This window comes from Mixophyes fleayi, chromosome 7 (genome assembly GCF_038048845.1).
Source record: "Mixophyes fleayi isolate aMixFle1 chromosome 7, aMixFle1.hap1, whole genome shotgun sequence".
Taxonomy (NCBI): Eukaryota; Metazoa; Chordata; class Amphibia; order Anura; family Limnodynastidae; genus Mixophyes; species Mixophyes fleayi.
In genome coordinates this window covers 138,314,631-138,331,900 of record NC_134408.1, presented here as the reverse complement: position 1 = coordinate 138,331,900, position 17,270 = coordinate 138,314,631, and the positions used below count along the sequence as shown (strand labels likewise).

Below are 17,270 nucleotides of genomic sequence, written 5' to 3'. Positions count from 1 at the left end.
GGCAGTAGACAACTACTTGCACTGTGCTAGTTCCTATCTTTGGGCAGTTGATGGGTACAGGCACTGTGCTAGTTCCTGGCTCCAGACAGATGGTAAATATTGATAAAGCGCTAGTTCCTGCCTTTGGCCTGGTGGTTACAGTCCCTGTGCTAGTTCCTGGTTTCGGGCAAAAGGTGGATGTGGGCGCCGTATTAGTTCCAGAAAGGTAAAGGTTTCAAAAACTCAAAGCATTCAAATGGATTCTCATAGCATTAGAGCTCAAAATAATCAGATGAGAAGCCTATCATCCAATGATTTTAAAATCTAGAAGCCCCAGGGTTTGTACCCTGAACTTTAGATCTCCAGTTTGCTGATTCTCAAGTTTGCTGATTCACTTTATTTTTGTTTTGAGTTCTACAACACTAAGGATACTGGGCTACTGTTTATTGGACATGTGCTCGAAATAACATGAAGGGGCTGCTCTATTATCCATTGGTCTTGAGCTCTAGAACTCCAAAGATTACAGCATATGGGCTCAAAAAGACCACCAACCGTGATCAACATTTGAAGAGGATGGTAAATACAATTGGTTGATGACCACATCTGACAGTATCATAGGTGGAACTAGCGAGCTGTGGGCACGGGTGCAGGGAGGTGGGAAGGAGGGAACCAGGGACCCCAAATCAGCTGCATCTAACATGCAGCAGGCCCCATTATCGCCATGGGCCCCAGTGCACGGCACCAGCCGCACCAATGTTAGTACTGGATTGTATACGGAAAACACAAGGGGCCTGAGTCATTAAGGAAAGACACAAAAAAGGAGTAAATGTTCCCCGGGACAAACCATGTTACAATGCAAGGGGTGCAGATTAGTTTATTATTTTACACATAAGTTAAATACTGGCTGTTTTTTCATGTAATGCACAAATACTTGATAACTTTATTTTTACACTGGAATTTAAAGTTGATCTAGGACATGCCCTACCCCAACTATAAATCTGTCAGCGCATTTTAAATTTACCTCCCCCTCCAATGCAACATGGTTTTGCCCAGGTGCAAACTTACTCCTATTTTTAATGCTTTGCTCTCCTTAATGACTAAGGCCCAAGGTGTTGTTCTATCATTCAGTCTCCTTCTGCTCTAGAACCCATGAGTTTGGGCATGAAGTTTAGAACCTCAGGGTGCTGATTTATCTTCTGTCGGCTTAGATCTCTACAATCCAGACATTCCTGGCCTATCATATATTAGCCCCAGAGTTTGGAGAATTGAAGTTTAGATCTCTTTACTGACCAATAAAACTGATATGTGGAAGCTGTTCCAACCTTCCTAGAAATATTTTGTTAAGTTTGCATTTTTGGGTAATAGAACTGCTATAGACTTTCTTAGTCATATCATGGTGGTAGAGGGTGTTATAAAGAAGAAACTTTTGTTTAGGTATATTCAAACACTCACAATATGGGGATGAAAATATTCAGTGATGGTGATGAAATGTATCATAGTCAATCCATGTAACATTGGTCGCACTGTACAAAGTGACATCGCAATTGTTCCATTACCAATATCCAAAGGTTAACAGTATAGCACTGTGCGCTGCGGAGCACACTCTGACTATTGATTACTTGTGATGAGTTCCAGGCTTTGTTACATACACATTTCTTTTCAGGTTACACAGGTCATTATATGTCTGGCTGAGTGATACATAGATGAAGACGTGTTAGTCAATCACTGGGATTGGAACATAGAGATGCTTGACTGCATAATCCAGGGTATGTGCTGGAATATAAAAATGTTTTTCTATTTGAGTTGTTGGTAAAGTAAATTTAGTAAACTAAAATGTATAAGTTAATAAATATTTCATTTTGTCTAATATAGTTAGAAAAAATTGTCACATCAGTCTTTAATCTATCTATCTATCTATCTATCTATCTATCTATCTATCTATCTATCTATCTCATATCTGTCTATCTCATATCTATCTATCTATCCCATATCTATTTATCTATCTATCTATCTATCTGTCTGTCTATCTATCTATCTATCTATCTATCTATCTATCTGTCTCATATCTATCTATCTATCTGTCTATCTATCTATCTGTCTCATTATCTATCTATCTATCTATCTATCTATCTATCTATCTATCTACATCATATCTATCTATCTATCTATATCATATCTATCTATCTATTTATCTATCTATCTACCTATCTATCTATCTATCTATCTATCTATCTATCTATCTATCTCATATCTATCTATCTATCTATCTATCTATCTATCTATCTATCTATTTAATTAACAAAAATTGACAAAAAATGGAAATACCAATATAAAGTCACTTACTGTGGCGTTGGAGAACTGATGCCTGGATAATGGTGGTTGAAAATGCAGTCTCAGGTGTTGTTCTAAAATATCCCGTAAATGGTCAACTGAGTTCAGATCTGGTTACAAAGAAGACCATGACATATGGAACATCAGAATCATGCTCACTAAACCACTGGGTGACCACACATGCTCTGTGGACTGGGGCATTGCCACCCTGGAAGACGCTACTCCCATCAAGAAAGAAATTCTGCAACATGGGGTGAAGATTATCACTCAGTACCACTAAGTAATAATTATATTTGCCCGTGCCGTCTAAGATAATTGCAGCACCCAAAATATGCCAGCAAAATACACCCTGCAACATTTCAGTCTGGTGCCACGTATGCACCTGTCCTTTTGTCAAAAACATGGTGAGGGTTGGTTTCTATGACCTGACCATATCACCTTCTTCTATTGTCTGTGCTCAGGGGGCGTGGCTACATCACAATGGGGCGTAACCATGGATGGTCGGGGGCGTTGCCATACCCCCAGAGGGCTACATAGTGCAGTAAAGCAACAGGCTGCCCGTTATACACATACAGTGTATTTTGTGATGAACGTATCTTAAGATTCGCACACATGTCTGCAGTTTTGTTTGTACTGTTTGTGGTCCGTACATAGTGAAACGTCATGGCTGTCATCTGATCACACAGCAGTGCCTCACTCTGCAGAATCAAGCGCAGCAAAGTGCAACTTGAATTCATTCTATAAAGTGTGGGCAGCATGGTGGCTTAGTGGTTGGCAATTCTGCCTCACAGCGCTGGGGTCATGAGTTCAATTCCCGACCATGGCCTTATCTGTGTGGAGTTTGTATGTTCTCCCCATGTTTGCGTGGGTTTCCTCCAGGTGCTCCGGTTTCCTCCCACACTCCAAAAACATACTGGTAGGTTAATTGGCTCTTAACAAAATTTACCCTAGCCTCTCTCTTAGTCTGTATGTATGTTAGGGATATTTAGACTGTAAGCTCCAATGGGGCAGGAACTGATGTGAATGAGTTCTCTGTACACCCCTTTAACGCGTATCGAAGATGCGGTTTCTGGTATGTATTGATTTATTTCAATAACAGTTCTTGAAAGACAATTCTTTTAACTGCAAGAAAGATAAAATGTATGCAGATACGAATGCAAATAGTCAGGAGGGAAAAATTTGTATGTGTTTAAGAAGGAATTGTGGTTAATACTGTAACTATGCCAGGAAAAAGTACACATTGTATTAATGGTACAATGGAAAAAAACAACATGATTTGGCAAGGAACACAATGCATTACGTCAGAGACCCCCCCCCCCCCCCCTCCTCCCCCCTCAGACTCCAACTAGTAGGACCTTGGAGAGTAATAAAATGTTACTATACATCAGATTAGAAAGGAAATTGTGCACTTGTCTATTTACAGAGGATACACAACAGGAGAGGTTTAGAACTTCTGGAATAGAGATAGTTGTATCTGTAAGAGCGACATGCAGGCCAATGACTACAGACACCTGGAAAATATATGCTATGTGCAAAAAAAAAAAAACACAGCTGTATTTAAACAAATATCATCCCTGCATAGTCAATGTTATGCGTTTATACGCTTATTAAATAAAAGTTCTCTTAAGTGAGTTGTATAAAGCTCCGTTTGTTTAACTTTTGGTGATTTGAGATAATAATTGTACAGCGATTCGATTTAATCGCTAGTAGTTTTACTATTTTATTAATTTTACTACTGGCTCAAGTAAACACCTAAATACAAAGATATTATTAGGGTATAAATTTATTGTTTACAAAGTACAAAGTACTTAGCTTTCTTATTTTTAACATTTTGTAATATAGAATTTGTTGCTCAAATACAACATTGTAAAATGGCAAATTTGTTAAAATAAAAAACCAGCATCTCTGAGTCATTAACGAGAGTAAATCTATAAAAAGGAGTAACTTTGCACCTGGGCAAGACCATGCTGCATTGGAGGGAGAGGTAACTTTAAAATGTGGGGACAGATTAATAGTTAGGATAGGGCAATGGAAAAAAAATCGGCTTTAATTGCAGTGTAAAAATAAAGCTATCAAGTATTTGTGTGCTACATGAAAAAACAGCCAATATTTAACTTAGGTATAAAATAATAAACTAATTTACACCCCTTGCATTGTAACATGGTTTGTCGCAGAGAACATTTACTCATTTTTTTCCCCCTTACTTTCCTTAATGACTCAGGCCCTATATGTGGGCAACTGCAGAGGAGTTCAAAGCTTGCTAAACACATAAAGGTAGATTTATCAATCCTTCAAAAAAGGAAAAGCTGAGGTGTTGCCCATAGCAACCAATCAGATTCTAGCTTTCATGTTCTAGAATGTAGTAGATAAATGATAGCTAGAAACTGATTAGTTGCTATGGGCAACACCTCAGCTTTTTCTTTTTAGAAGGCTTGATAAATCTACCCCATAGAACTTATAAAACATACAGATGGAGCCCAAATATTTTAGATGAACTGCTAAATTGGGTGCAAGACACACAGCGCATCAAAGGCACCATTTCCCTTTAAGACAGCCAATGAAATAAAATGAGTAACCAGATTGGACCATTAAACTAACTAAAGGTAGCTGAAGTGTATAGTGATTTTACAAAGTTATTCATTTTTTATTTGCAGTAAATGGTTGAATTATCTTTAGTCAGAAAATTGTATTTTTTAAACTCTTTCAATGTTGGAGAGAAAAATCTGAAATATTTCAAACCTATTTTTCATAGGTAGGTCACATAATAAACTTTATCCCCAATTTTCTACTTCCACTTCAAACGGAAAATCCAGGAGAATTTACCTAATGCTGTAATAATCCTGTTATACTTCTTTACCAGGAAATCAGCAGAAATAAACCTCAGTCTTTACGCGTTTCATCAACACAAACACACACATGCAAGAAAGATACTTCTTTAGCAACTGAAAATAATGTAATATTACTTTTGTCTCTCTTTGATTGATAGTATAAGGCACAAATTAATAAGAAAGTTATAGGGGCCACGCAATTTAGGAGCCAAGTGAGATCTTTTTATTTACGGATTGTAAATTCAAGGTATACAAAGTGAAGTAAGGACAGGATTTATAATCTCGGCATTTAACACCCAATGCCCAAATTTGTTGGAAATGACAAAGCCTTGCACCGAATTTGGTAACAAAATTAACATATGGTATCCCTGTACACAATCCCCCTCTCTATGGTCTAATCTGCTTAAATTGCATAAATCCATAACTTTCATCTTCATGAGAACAGTAAATTAGGTACTTGCAAGAGCACATTGTTAAAACAATTACGGATCCCAGATATAGAGGCTGAAGCCGCCACAATTAAACCAAGAAATTCTATTTCACATAGATGCTTATAGAGAATTATTTTGTGCTGACATATAACTCTGTAATATAGAGACGTATGAGGTCATAAACGCAGTCTGCTATATGTAAGGAAGTCAAGCAAGCAAATGTATTTGTATGATGAACTGTTTTCCAAGCATTTAATTGCATTGCTGCCGTGCTCCAGGGGCAAGTGGATGAGAAATGATTTCGCAGAAAACAATTGGCTCTATGCAAATGTACAAAATTATATCAGACTTACAATTGATGTCATATCTTTAACATTGTCTGAGCTGCGAAAAGCAATACAGTTTATTGTTTAATTGTTTATTGGCTTAACTGAAATTCTGCTGAAGTTAATTGACTTTTTTACACCCGAGCTTTGCAGACACAATTAAGTGAGGTCTCTCTCCGTTCCTTTCACACAAAGAGACAAAAATTCCTGCACTGAAGATAAACTGCTTTCTAAAAATGTTGCTTTATTACAAACTAGAGGCTCTCGTGCAACTATTGTAGGGTTTTATGTTATACACAAAAATCAAATGTTGTGCTCATTGCCGTAATTATATTCATGTTACCTTTGATTTACTATAATTAAATAATAATTATTGTAATTGATATTAGAGACCTGTCCGTAATTTTAGAATCTTTCTCAGCGCCATTCTATATCGAAGGGTCCCAGATGAATTTTATACATCCTCTTGTCTTCTCTTCCAAATGTTCTGTAGATGAGAACTTCCGTAATAGATGGATAGACTAAGCAATATCATCATCACCATTTATTTATATAGCGCCACTAGTTCCGCAGCGCTGTACAGAGAACTCACTCACATCAGTCCCTGCCCTAATAGAGCTTACAGTCTAAATTCCCTGACACACACACACACACAGACTAGGGTCAATTTAATAGCAACCAATGAACCTACCAGTATGTTTTTGGAATGTGGGAGGAAACCGGAGCACCCGGAGGAAACCCACGCAAACACGGGGAGAACATACAAACTCCTCACAGGTCAGGTCAGGAATTGAACTCGTGACCCCAGTGCTGTAAGGCAGAAGTGCTAACGGCTGAGCCACCGTGTATTCTCAATGAAGTTAACTTGGGAAAGACTATAAAAGATCATGGGTGACAAAATACGTATATATTATACTACTAATGCATTTGGAAAAAGCCTCCACAAACATTTTACTTGAACATTTGGAGTCGGCGATCAGAAGAAAATGGGAAAGAAAAACAAATTTCACTTCCTGGTCCTGCCTAGTATAATAGTGTGGCTATTTAAAGAACACCCCTTAATGTAACTTAACCCACCTTAGCAACTTTTTAAATTTTTCTTCTAAAATACTGCGGATATAAGCCCAAGTCATGTCTTTATTAACTCAAGATAGCAAGAGGGCATTAGGAAGTTCATTTCATAAACCACATTTGTATTTTTTTGTATTTATTGAACAAACAGTGAACAACAATTGAGAAGAACCAGGAACAATCTTCATCTATGATGTCCAGAAACTGCTCTTCTCTTCTCACTGCCCTGGACAATGTAACTTCCTGATTTATTTACTATTTCCATTGTTTTTCCTTAAGCATTTGCCACTTACTCTCAAATCCTTATTACATCCCACAATGGTTATTAAACTAATTGTCTAACTATCCATCCAATGCCTTATCCATAGAAATGTATTATTCTTTACCTCCCTCCCCCTGCATCACATCCCTTTACTCATATTGTTCCCTCTCTACTCCACTTCCCTCTAATTATCATTCATTAACTTTTTTCCTATATTCATTCTTCAAACTGTCATCACATCATGAAAACTTTTTTTGTCATCTGCTTCAAATATCTAGTGATGTATCACTCAATCCAAGCCCCCTTCATCTCTCATCTTCCTAACACATCATTCTGAGTGAGCGTATTATAGAAACCCAGCACATCTCAAGCATATCACCTGTTTAGTGTCACTTTCAACATCTTTTAAATGTGCTCTAGTGGATGCACTCTTTGCTTGTAACAAATGAATCTCCATCCACGATCTGTTCCTATCAAACAACCTCAACCTTCATTCAATAACAGATACATGACTCATACAATCAGACACTGCCTCACCTGCAGCCCTTTAATACGGTGGTCTCCTATTCACCCTCACCCCCAGACCTGGAGACAGACAAGGTCATATCTCCGAATCAATGGTTCTCCACAAATTCCACGTTCTTCTGTCATGATCTTGCATTTCCCCATCTTTCTTTACTCTCAGCATTGAACATGACTTCAGCAGTGGCACACTAGAGAAAAACGCTGCTTTCAAAGATTTTCCCACAAAGTATAATGACATGGGCAAAAGTATCGTTCTTCTCATGTCTTCCTCAAATATACTGCTATTTACCACTCCTATCGAAGTGTTCTGGGTACTGACAAACAAAGAAACTTCCAATCTTTCATCTCCACTCAGGCTTTTTTCTCCAAATACATCTTTAATACATTTAAATCTCTTTTCAAGACTTCCAAATCAAACTCCTCCGATCGCATTCATTACTCAAGATATTGCTTCCGACTTAAAGGAAAAAATTTACAAGATCCAACATGAATTGGTATCCTCTGGCCCAACCAACAAACTGCTCAAATCTTACTCAGCACCCTCTGGCAAGGTCTTTTAATTTGAGCCCACATATGAAGAGGCCTGAGTCATTAAGAAGAGTAAAACATAAAAAGTGGAGTAACTTTGCACCTGGGCAAAACCATATTGCATTGGAGGGGGGGGGGGTAAATTAAAATGTGGGGGCAGATTTATAGTTGGGCTAGGGCATGTCCTATTATTATTATTATTATTATTATCATTTATTTGTTGGGCGCCACAAGGTTTTCGCAGCGCCTTACATAGTACGAACAGAAGACCATACAGGGTAAAACATTACAGAACAATAAACACTAAGTACCAATGCTTCAGAAACTCCGGGCAGACATATGGAGTGAGGGCGGAGCAGAAGAGTCGGTATGAAGACAGGAGGGGAGAGGGACCCTGCTCATGCGAGCTTACATCCTAAGGAAGGGTGGACAAAACAGGCACGAAGGGAGGCTGTGATGCAAGGGAGAAAAAGGGGACCAGGGGAGAGGGGGGAGAACAAGCAGAGTGGATGAGGGGTTAAGTGGATGGTTGGTAGGCTTTCAGGAACAGGTGAGTTTTGAATACCCGTTTGAAGGAGCACAGATTGGGATTTAAACTTCAGTGTAAAAATAAAACTATAAAGTATTTGTGTGCTAGATGAAAAAGCAGCCAGTATTTTCCTTATGTGCAAAATAATAAACTAATTTGCACCCCTTGCATTGTAACATAGTTTTTAGTGGAGAACATGTACTCCTTTTTTGCCTTACTTTCCTTAAGGACTCAGGTCCGAAGTGTCTCCTCTCTTCTTCTCCTCCTGCTCTATATCCTATATCCTAACAAATCAACACATAAATAAAAAATATTGGAAAACAAGAGTTGGAAACCTTGTTTTTTTAGGGATTGTTCTGCTGTTCCAACAGTCGGGACTTTTGTGTGGTGTCTGTTTTCACCATTGGCCAACATGCAGGCGTTAGGTGGGCTGGGTGTGACTTAGCACTTCAGATGAGCTATGTACACCCACAGGGGACATGACACATCCCAACACAATCAAACTGTTGGAAGTCAGTAGCAAGCCCACCATTGGGAGTCAGTAGAGTCAATGGCAGGTCCACCATTGGGAGTCAGTAGAGTCAATGGCAGGTCCACCATTGGGAGTCAGTAGAGTCAATGGCAGGTCCACCATTGGGAATCAGTAGAGTCAATGGCAGGTCCACCATTGGGAGTCAGTAGAGTCAATGGCAGGTCCACCATTGGGAGTCAGTAGAGTCAATGGCAGGTCCACCATTGGGAGTCAGTAGAGTCAATGGCAGGTCCACCATTGGGAGTCAGTAGAGTCAATGGCAGGTCCACCATTGGGAGTCAGTAGAGTCAATGGCAGGTCCACCATTGGGAGTCAGTAGAGTCAATGGCAGGTCCACCATTGGGAATCAGTAGAGTCAATGGCAGGTCCACCATTGGGAGTCAGTAGAGTTAATGGCAGGTCCACCATTGGGAGTCAGTAGAGTCAATGGCAGGTCCACCATTGGGAGTCAGTAGAGTCAATGGCAGGTCCACCATTGGGAGTCAGTAGAGTTAATGGCAGGTCCACCATTGGGAGTCAGTAGAGTCAATGGCAGGTCCACCATTGGGAGTCAGTAGAGTCAATGGCAGGTCCACCATTGGGAATCAGTAGAGTCAATGGCAGGTCCACCATTGGGAGTCAGTAGAGTTAATGGCAGGTCCACCATTGGGAGTCAGTAGAGTCAATGGCAGGTCCACCATTGGGAATCAGTAGAGTCAATGGCAGGTCCACCATTGGGAGTCAGTAGAGTCAATGGCAGGTCCACCATTGGGAGTCAGTGGAATCAGTGTCATGCCTGCCGTTAGATGCGGCCACTACTGGGCCCCGAGGGATGTGCATGGCCTGGCAATGACATGTACCGCTCCTCCAAGGCCCTTACACACACTCCAGCCCTCCAATGCACTTGCTGAGCCCTGTCTCAAAATGAGCAGAGTGGAGTCGACTTTTGAGCAGTGCATGCAAAGTGGGCACATCCACCCGGAACGCTCGTGCACAGTTGTTGCCCACTCTCTGCTCTTATCACAGTAGGGCATGAAGTCTAAAAAGCTACAGTAACATCAACGAACCCAACCCAAGTTTAGCTATCGGGCCCAATGATGCACTGTTCTGCTTCTGTTGGGAGGTGTGCGGTACCATGTAGCAATAGATACAACTACACAACATGTAAAACATTAACCTCTGTCACTCTATGGTATGTGAACTTTGAAATAAATTGGTGAAAGTATAAATTACTCAATTCCTATATTGGGACTACAGGACCCTTAAACAAAAATGTATTAGACCAAAGGATAATTGTACACTTTATTCTCAATATTTAAAGGATTTTGCTAATGCAAAAAGTAAAAACAATTGAGCTTGAATTTCATAAAAATAAGAAATATTGAAGCATTTTTTTTTTACCAATTTTACTTGTAAACCAAATTTACTTCCTGCAATGAAAATAAGTAGAATATATTAAATTAATGATATTATAAAGATCTTGAAACGATCACAAAAATATATAATAACGAGTCAGCATTCATTTATTATGAGAAATTTAATTGTTGCAATTTCTCAGATATAATATCACATCTATGAGCATATTTAGAGCTTAATTCAGATACATTCCTAAAACTCAGCAACAATTCAGTTGTTGCGGAATTATTTGCAATTAGGCAGTAACTTTAATGGTAAACTCGTTAAAAAAGAACATATTTGTTTTAGATTTAAATCCTGTGTTCTCCAGAATTACTTTTCAAAAGCTGTACTTCAATAAATACCGAAAAAAATACCAAATAACCTCAATTTTTGCCAAGGGAATCGGCACAATCGAGATAGTTGGAATTACGAGTGTTTTTTAATTCTTGTAATATAATATATTCAGGAAAAAGCTGTTTCATAGTTACCAAATTTGTTTAAGATGTACTCGTTCGATGTAGAGATGATCCTTGTAGTCTTTCTACAACTGATCTAGGCAGCACAGTGGCCTAGTGGTTAGCACTTCTGCCTCACAGCACTGGGGTCATGAGTTCGATTCCCGACCACGGCCTTATCTGTGTGGAGTTTGTATGTTCTCCCTGTGTCTGCGTGGGTTTCCTCCGGGTGCTCTGGTTTCCTCCCACACTCCAAAAACATACTGGTAGGTTAATTGGCTGCTTTCAAAATTTACCCTAGTCTCTCCCTCTCTGTCTGTCTGTGTCTGAGTGAGAGTGTGTGTCTATATTCGGGCATTTAGACTGTAAGCTCCAATGGGGCAGGGACTGATGTGAATCAGTTCTCTGTACAGCGCTGCGGAATTAGTGGCGCTATATAAATAAATTATGATGATGATGATCTAAGAAAACATAGATGAGCCATAGAGTTAGCTAATTTGGAGAAAACATGAATGCATAAGTCTGTTTACTTGGACCATTTGTCTGTAGATACAAATTCAAAAGACTCCACCCCGTTGTTAAAACTATTCCAATACAGAACTCTTACCAGAACCTGGCAGGCAAAGGGCAGGAGCGCCAAGAAGGGGGTGCAGGTACAAAAAACTGGGGCCCGAGCTTGCCTTGGGGGTCCTGGCCTTCCTGTGTAGTGGGAGGAACTGTCAACTCCTGTCCCAAAACAAAATACAATCCCCTGTCACAATAAATATTCCCCTGCCCATTCACCCCTGTTGTGCAGGGCTTTAGTAAGAAGCCCTGCTATAGTAACAATGTTACTCACTACCACTGGGGGTCCAACTTTGGCTGGACAAAGCTCTAGGATGACCAGATCCAGAGTAAACTCGTCCACAAAAATAGCTGAACCAATAAATCCATGCCAGCATGGATCTTTTAGTCAGGCCTAGCCTGAAATAACTGATTGCGCTATGCCAAGCAATAACTCAGGCCTTCCTAGCAGAGTGAAGATACTAATGATGTCATAAGGTGTCATCATCCCGAATTCTCATCACAATGAGAAAGTGCTTCAGATTTGTTCCCCTGGGATAGTTACATTTCTGGAACAGAGTAATATTGGTGATAATATGTAACAGATATTACAATACTTCACTTTGTGTAATATATTCTAAATTTTCTGTCATTGCATCAATTCTTTTATCTACAATATTTGTAGAATTTTTCACTTACAGCATTAAAAATGGGATAAAGTACATCCTACTGTAAATTATAAAGATGTTATAAGTCGCTGAGGAGTTATATGACCACATAAAGGCACAAGGCCATAGGCCCAGTGCTCTTATACAGGTTATTGATCTCCAGGCTTACTTCTGATATCTAATCTACAGTAGCGGATATATTATTCCTTACAATACACATGTTTTCCTAAGGATGACTGAAACGATGATATCAGAACGCAACGTTTATTCAGATATTATTTGCAAGAGTTTATACATACGTTAGCATTATTTATATGTTACAAAATAACAACTTTTTCCTTTATTGTCGTGTTTTATTGTCTCTCTTGTTCCTCTGTAGATTTTATTACTCAGTATTCATGTTACAATCTCACTTTTTTCCCCCTGGAATGTACCTTAACCCCAATCCCTTACCGATACTCCTAATTATGGCTTGTTACAAAATAGCAAGATTGTGCATTCAAATAGATCATAAAGAACAGCAAATACCGAGAGATGTACAATCTGAAAGGAGAGCGGATCCGACTCGGCTTGCAGAATACATTACTGGCCGTTTCCTGCCTATCTCTCTTACAAGTGATATTTGGATCTTAAATTACAACACGAGCAAAAGAATACTTTTATGGTTCACATTAACCGTGTCCAAAAGTGCGTCATAGCTTTATGCGCACGTGCGCCATAGCGTCGAGACCCATCTATTGATTTTTGCATGTAAAATATGCATGTATAAAATAACGCATCGGCGAGTAATATAAAGTACCTGTCAAAATATTGTAACACGCGAAATTGCTCCCCATGAGACGGACTTGCTCTAATAGAATGACAGGGAACCACATTTCCATTATAATTATAAGGAACGAGTGATGTTACGTATTTATAATTTAAGGCGGAATTCTCTGAAGTGACATCTTCTCTAAGCTGAATTATGCATCTGCCGGCTTTTAAACAGTTCTCCTGGCACGAGTCAGAGAAGATGAAGTTGTCTTTCTAAAATAATTGCTCTGCAAAGCATCCATTATACCTGGAAAATGTAGAACTTGACTTCTACAAATTATACACTAGCCTTTAATGGTTATTTCTGACAGCTATTAGCTTTCTACGTTGACGGAAAAAAAAAAAATTGGAGTAAAGTCAGACTATTGATATCATTGTTTGACGCACTGCATCTTAATGTAAGTCTTTTTCGGTCCTATTAAAGTTCATAGAGGATGCAATAATCACTTGTAGAGCCTGGGACGGGGTAAGGGGTGGAGAGGGCTCAGGTTTCGGAAGGGTGGGTGGAAGGCGGGGGAAACAACCGACGCATATAACAAGTTATATTCCCCAGTAGCAGATGGGTGGTCATTCTACGCCCTCATTTATGTCTGTTACAAGAGACGGGAGGCCATTTACAAAAGGATAGCACAGGATGAAACTCTACAAATGCCGGTGGAATATTATTATTTTTTTATATATATATAGTTACTGTGTTTGTTATAGTCCCCTATTTTTGTATTGTTTTTTATGGATTGTGGAACACCGAGATAGTATCTGTTGCCGAGGATTGATTATAGTTCAGAATGATGGACAGGGTCATGACTGTTGGATGGAGACATACATAGGAGTTGAACACGAAAACGTCCCACTTGCGTACGTGCAACTATGCACCAGCACACTTGAGATTTCACATTTCGAGTGAGTTTTCACATACGAGCCGCCTTAAATCTAGCCAATAGGTACGCACGGAGCCAAGATATGACAACCAACATCATCAACTCCAAAACCGGCATCCGGTTTTATGATTTTCAAAATTGACGTCTCATAGGTAACATACTTCCGTGTAAATAAGACGCGTCTCAAAAGGGGCTTGCTTAACCAGATCAATGATAATTGCCGATTGGTTGGCTAATGCACATTTGCGTTTTTTTATATTTTAGCTCCATAATAATATTGAATATGTCTTTATGCTAATAAAATACATAGCAAATATTATTTACAACTCTATAGTGGACTCTTGTGGTTGGAATTGATGGAGGTCCCTACATATCTCAGCTCAACTCTGATGCCAATTAAACAGTTTTAGAAAACTACCCTCCTTGTTGTGTCAATGCAAGGTCATTAAAGGTCTAAATTAATTAGACAATAAGCATTGTGAGCTAAAGATTTCTACACAAGTTTGCACGGCATATCGCAGTTGAAATTGTTCCGCACACATTTGCTCCCGTGCAGATTTGTGTGATCCTGGCAATTATGCCCGCTTGTGTCTGGCTCTAACGTACAGCAGCTGCGTGTTCACCTATTGAGAACAGGTGCATGATGGGACACAGACGTATATATGTCTATTCAAGTTGTATTATTTGTGATGCAAATAGTGAATGATGATGATGATGATGACAGTCACCAGCAATCGTGAACTGCTTGTGATTGGCTAATTGCGAATGTTCCGCTGACGCTGATAGGTGCTTTCTTCTTTGCACATTCATATATTATGCTTAAGCAAATTCTTTATTTCTTTTACGTACAATAGGTGGGAAGTGTTTTATCCTGTATTGGAGAGGTCTTTGAAGTGTTACTGTTGCATATTAGTGAATATGCATTTTGCAAACAAAATAAATGGCTATAACATGGACGTAACTGTATGTTTATATTATTAGCGTAAACCGAGCGCATATGCTGTCGGTGCAGACTTCCCATATACCTTGGGATTTACGCCTTTTTAAGTGACTGTAATTTGCGCCTGCAATTTGGGGCGCAATGGCGTCCAACTTTGCATCAGCCCCTTTAACGTTTTTCCTTCCCTATCACGTCCAGAATGTTGTATTCTCCTATTCAGTCTTCTTAAAATGTAGAAAAAGTTGCTTTTCTCTGTTGAAAAGTTGTACGATGATAGCCAGTGTCTAGAAGGTGCCTCGAGTCAAACAACAGATGTATCAGCAAAAAAAAACATTAGCTTAAAAAAATGTTCTGATAATGGGAAATGGAGCCACAATGGACATCTATACACTGAGGCTATTTGCAGGTCAGCAGGTTGTACTAATTGCCAGAAGAGTCTCCCTCCAAGGGTCCTATTAATGCATATTTAAACAGTCCAGTCACATTCTTTTAAAATATGTTTTTCTACACACCTTGTCCGTTTATGCATATTGCATCCTCAATCATTTGTTATAACTAGCCTTGTCCTACATCTTGGGTATCCAGCAGGCATGCAAGACACGGCTTAAACACTGAGACGCAATCATCACAAAGGCAGATTCTCACCGAGAGTGCGAGAGATTCAGCCGAAACCGTCTCTATGTGATCACTGATTGTTTTGTAGCGTTGGTTCTGTCTAAGAATCGCTGGCAGCTCCTTTCAAAGAAAATACACAACTCAAAGACAAATGAGCTGGACTCAAGGTTATGGTCGGTCACAAAATGTGTGTTAGCCATGTAGGCATATAGTCAGCCTGATGCTTCTGATCAGAAGGATACAAAATCCCCAGAATCCTGGAAATTGATAGAAATACAGAATGTAACTATTAAATGCTATACGTGAAAATAAATACACAAAAAAAACTGATAAAGGAGGCCACGATTATGTAGGACATAAAGTGGATATGCCATCTACAAAATGAATAGATAACAGACAACAAATATGTAAAAAAAGAGTAAGTATAGATAAGTTATATGTTCATCTGTGTTTTCTTTGTTCCTTGTCTGCATTAACATTTAATGATCAGAGCTACCTTCTTAATAGTTATTAAATATTCATGAGCATTCACGAGACTATAAAAGCAATCCGACCACACGTTTTCAGAGACTTGGGCACATCAAGTTGTGCAACTTGAGTACAACTTGAGCCGCAAGGCGCGCCAGTATAACTTGCTTCCATATTTTGCGTTGACCATATCTTATAAAAAGCCCACTTGTCCTTGGAAAAGCTGGTCAAGGGTGTTCAAGTACAGAATTGGAGGGACATAGAGGTGTAAACCAATCCCTACCCTTAGAGATAAGCCATTACTAGGACTTACACAAAGATACGCTGTTTAGGAGGTAAGTTTCCAAGTTGATATTAATGGCAGCTGCCCTGAACATATCTATACTTTAGATTTAAGGTTATATATATTGTACAACACAAAATATAGCTACAGAGACTAAACTGTAGGCATGCATGTTTGCATATACGCAACCCTCACTGGCCCTCAGTGTGGTTATCTGATTTAGTGATATAGTCAGAGGGTTTTAAGGTGTCTGGTGTCCCCTGTGGCCCAGAAATACCGTCAAAGGGACCTAAGTTTAAAAAAAATAATAATAAAAAGCTGCAGTACCACTTATGACCATGGTGGTAATGTGGAGCCCTTCCATTCAACCGGTACGTTTATTGTACAGTACACTTTGTAGACTATACTAAGGTGATATTTATATTTGTTACAAAAGATATGAGGCCCATAGATTAATTTTCAACAAATCAATTCACATTGTTTTGTCATTACTGGTTAAAATGAAAAACATTTATTTAAAAAGATGCTTAAAGAGTATATAAGTCAACTGTAATGTACATTTGTTCAATTTGTTGTTTGTTTTAACTGGAGAATTTGTACAATTTAGAAGGCAATTTTGCCCTGGATTCAAATTTTTGTTTTGCAAAGTCCTTGAAGTGTCATTGGCTCTAAATTACTTAAATTTAGGGAAAGAAGAAGAGAGAGATGTGACAGCGAGAGAAGAGAGCGCAAGACAGAAACATAGAGAGCAAGAGAGAGACAGAGTGAGACAGAGAGAGACAGAGAGAGCAAGAGAGAGACAGGGAGAGAGACAGAGAGTGCAAGAGAGACAGAGGGAGCAAGAGAGAGCCAGAGGGAGAGAGACAGGGAAAGCAAGACAGCCAGAGA

At 39.2% G+C, this 17,270-nt stretch overlaps 1 long non-coding RNA gene across 2 annotated transcripts in view; it reads left to right on the top strand.

Annotated features, from left to right (window-relative positions):
• Nucleotides 1-17,270, top strand: part of LOC142097080 (uncharacterized) — a 41,681-nt gene that overhangs the window by 21,450 nt on the left and 2,961 nt on the right. For both annotated transcript variants that reach the window (XR_012678118.1, XR_012678117.1), the window contains one exon: nucleotides 1,643-1,745. This is a non-coding gene — a long non-coding RNA (uncharacterized LOC142097080). The remainder of the gene's footprint in view (nucleotides 1-1,642; nucleotides 1,746-17,270) is intronic.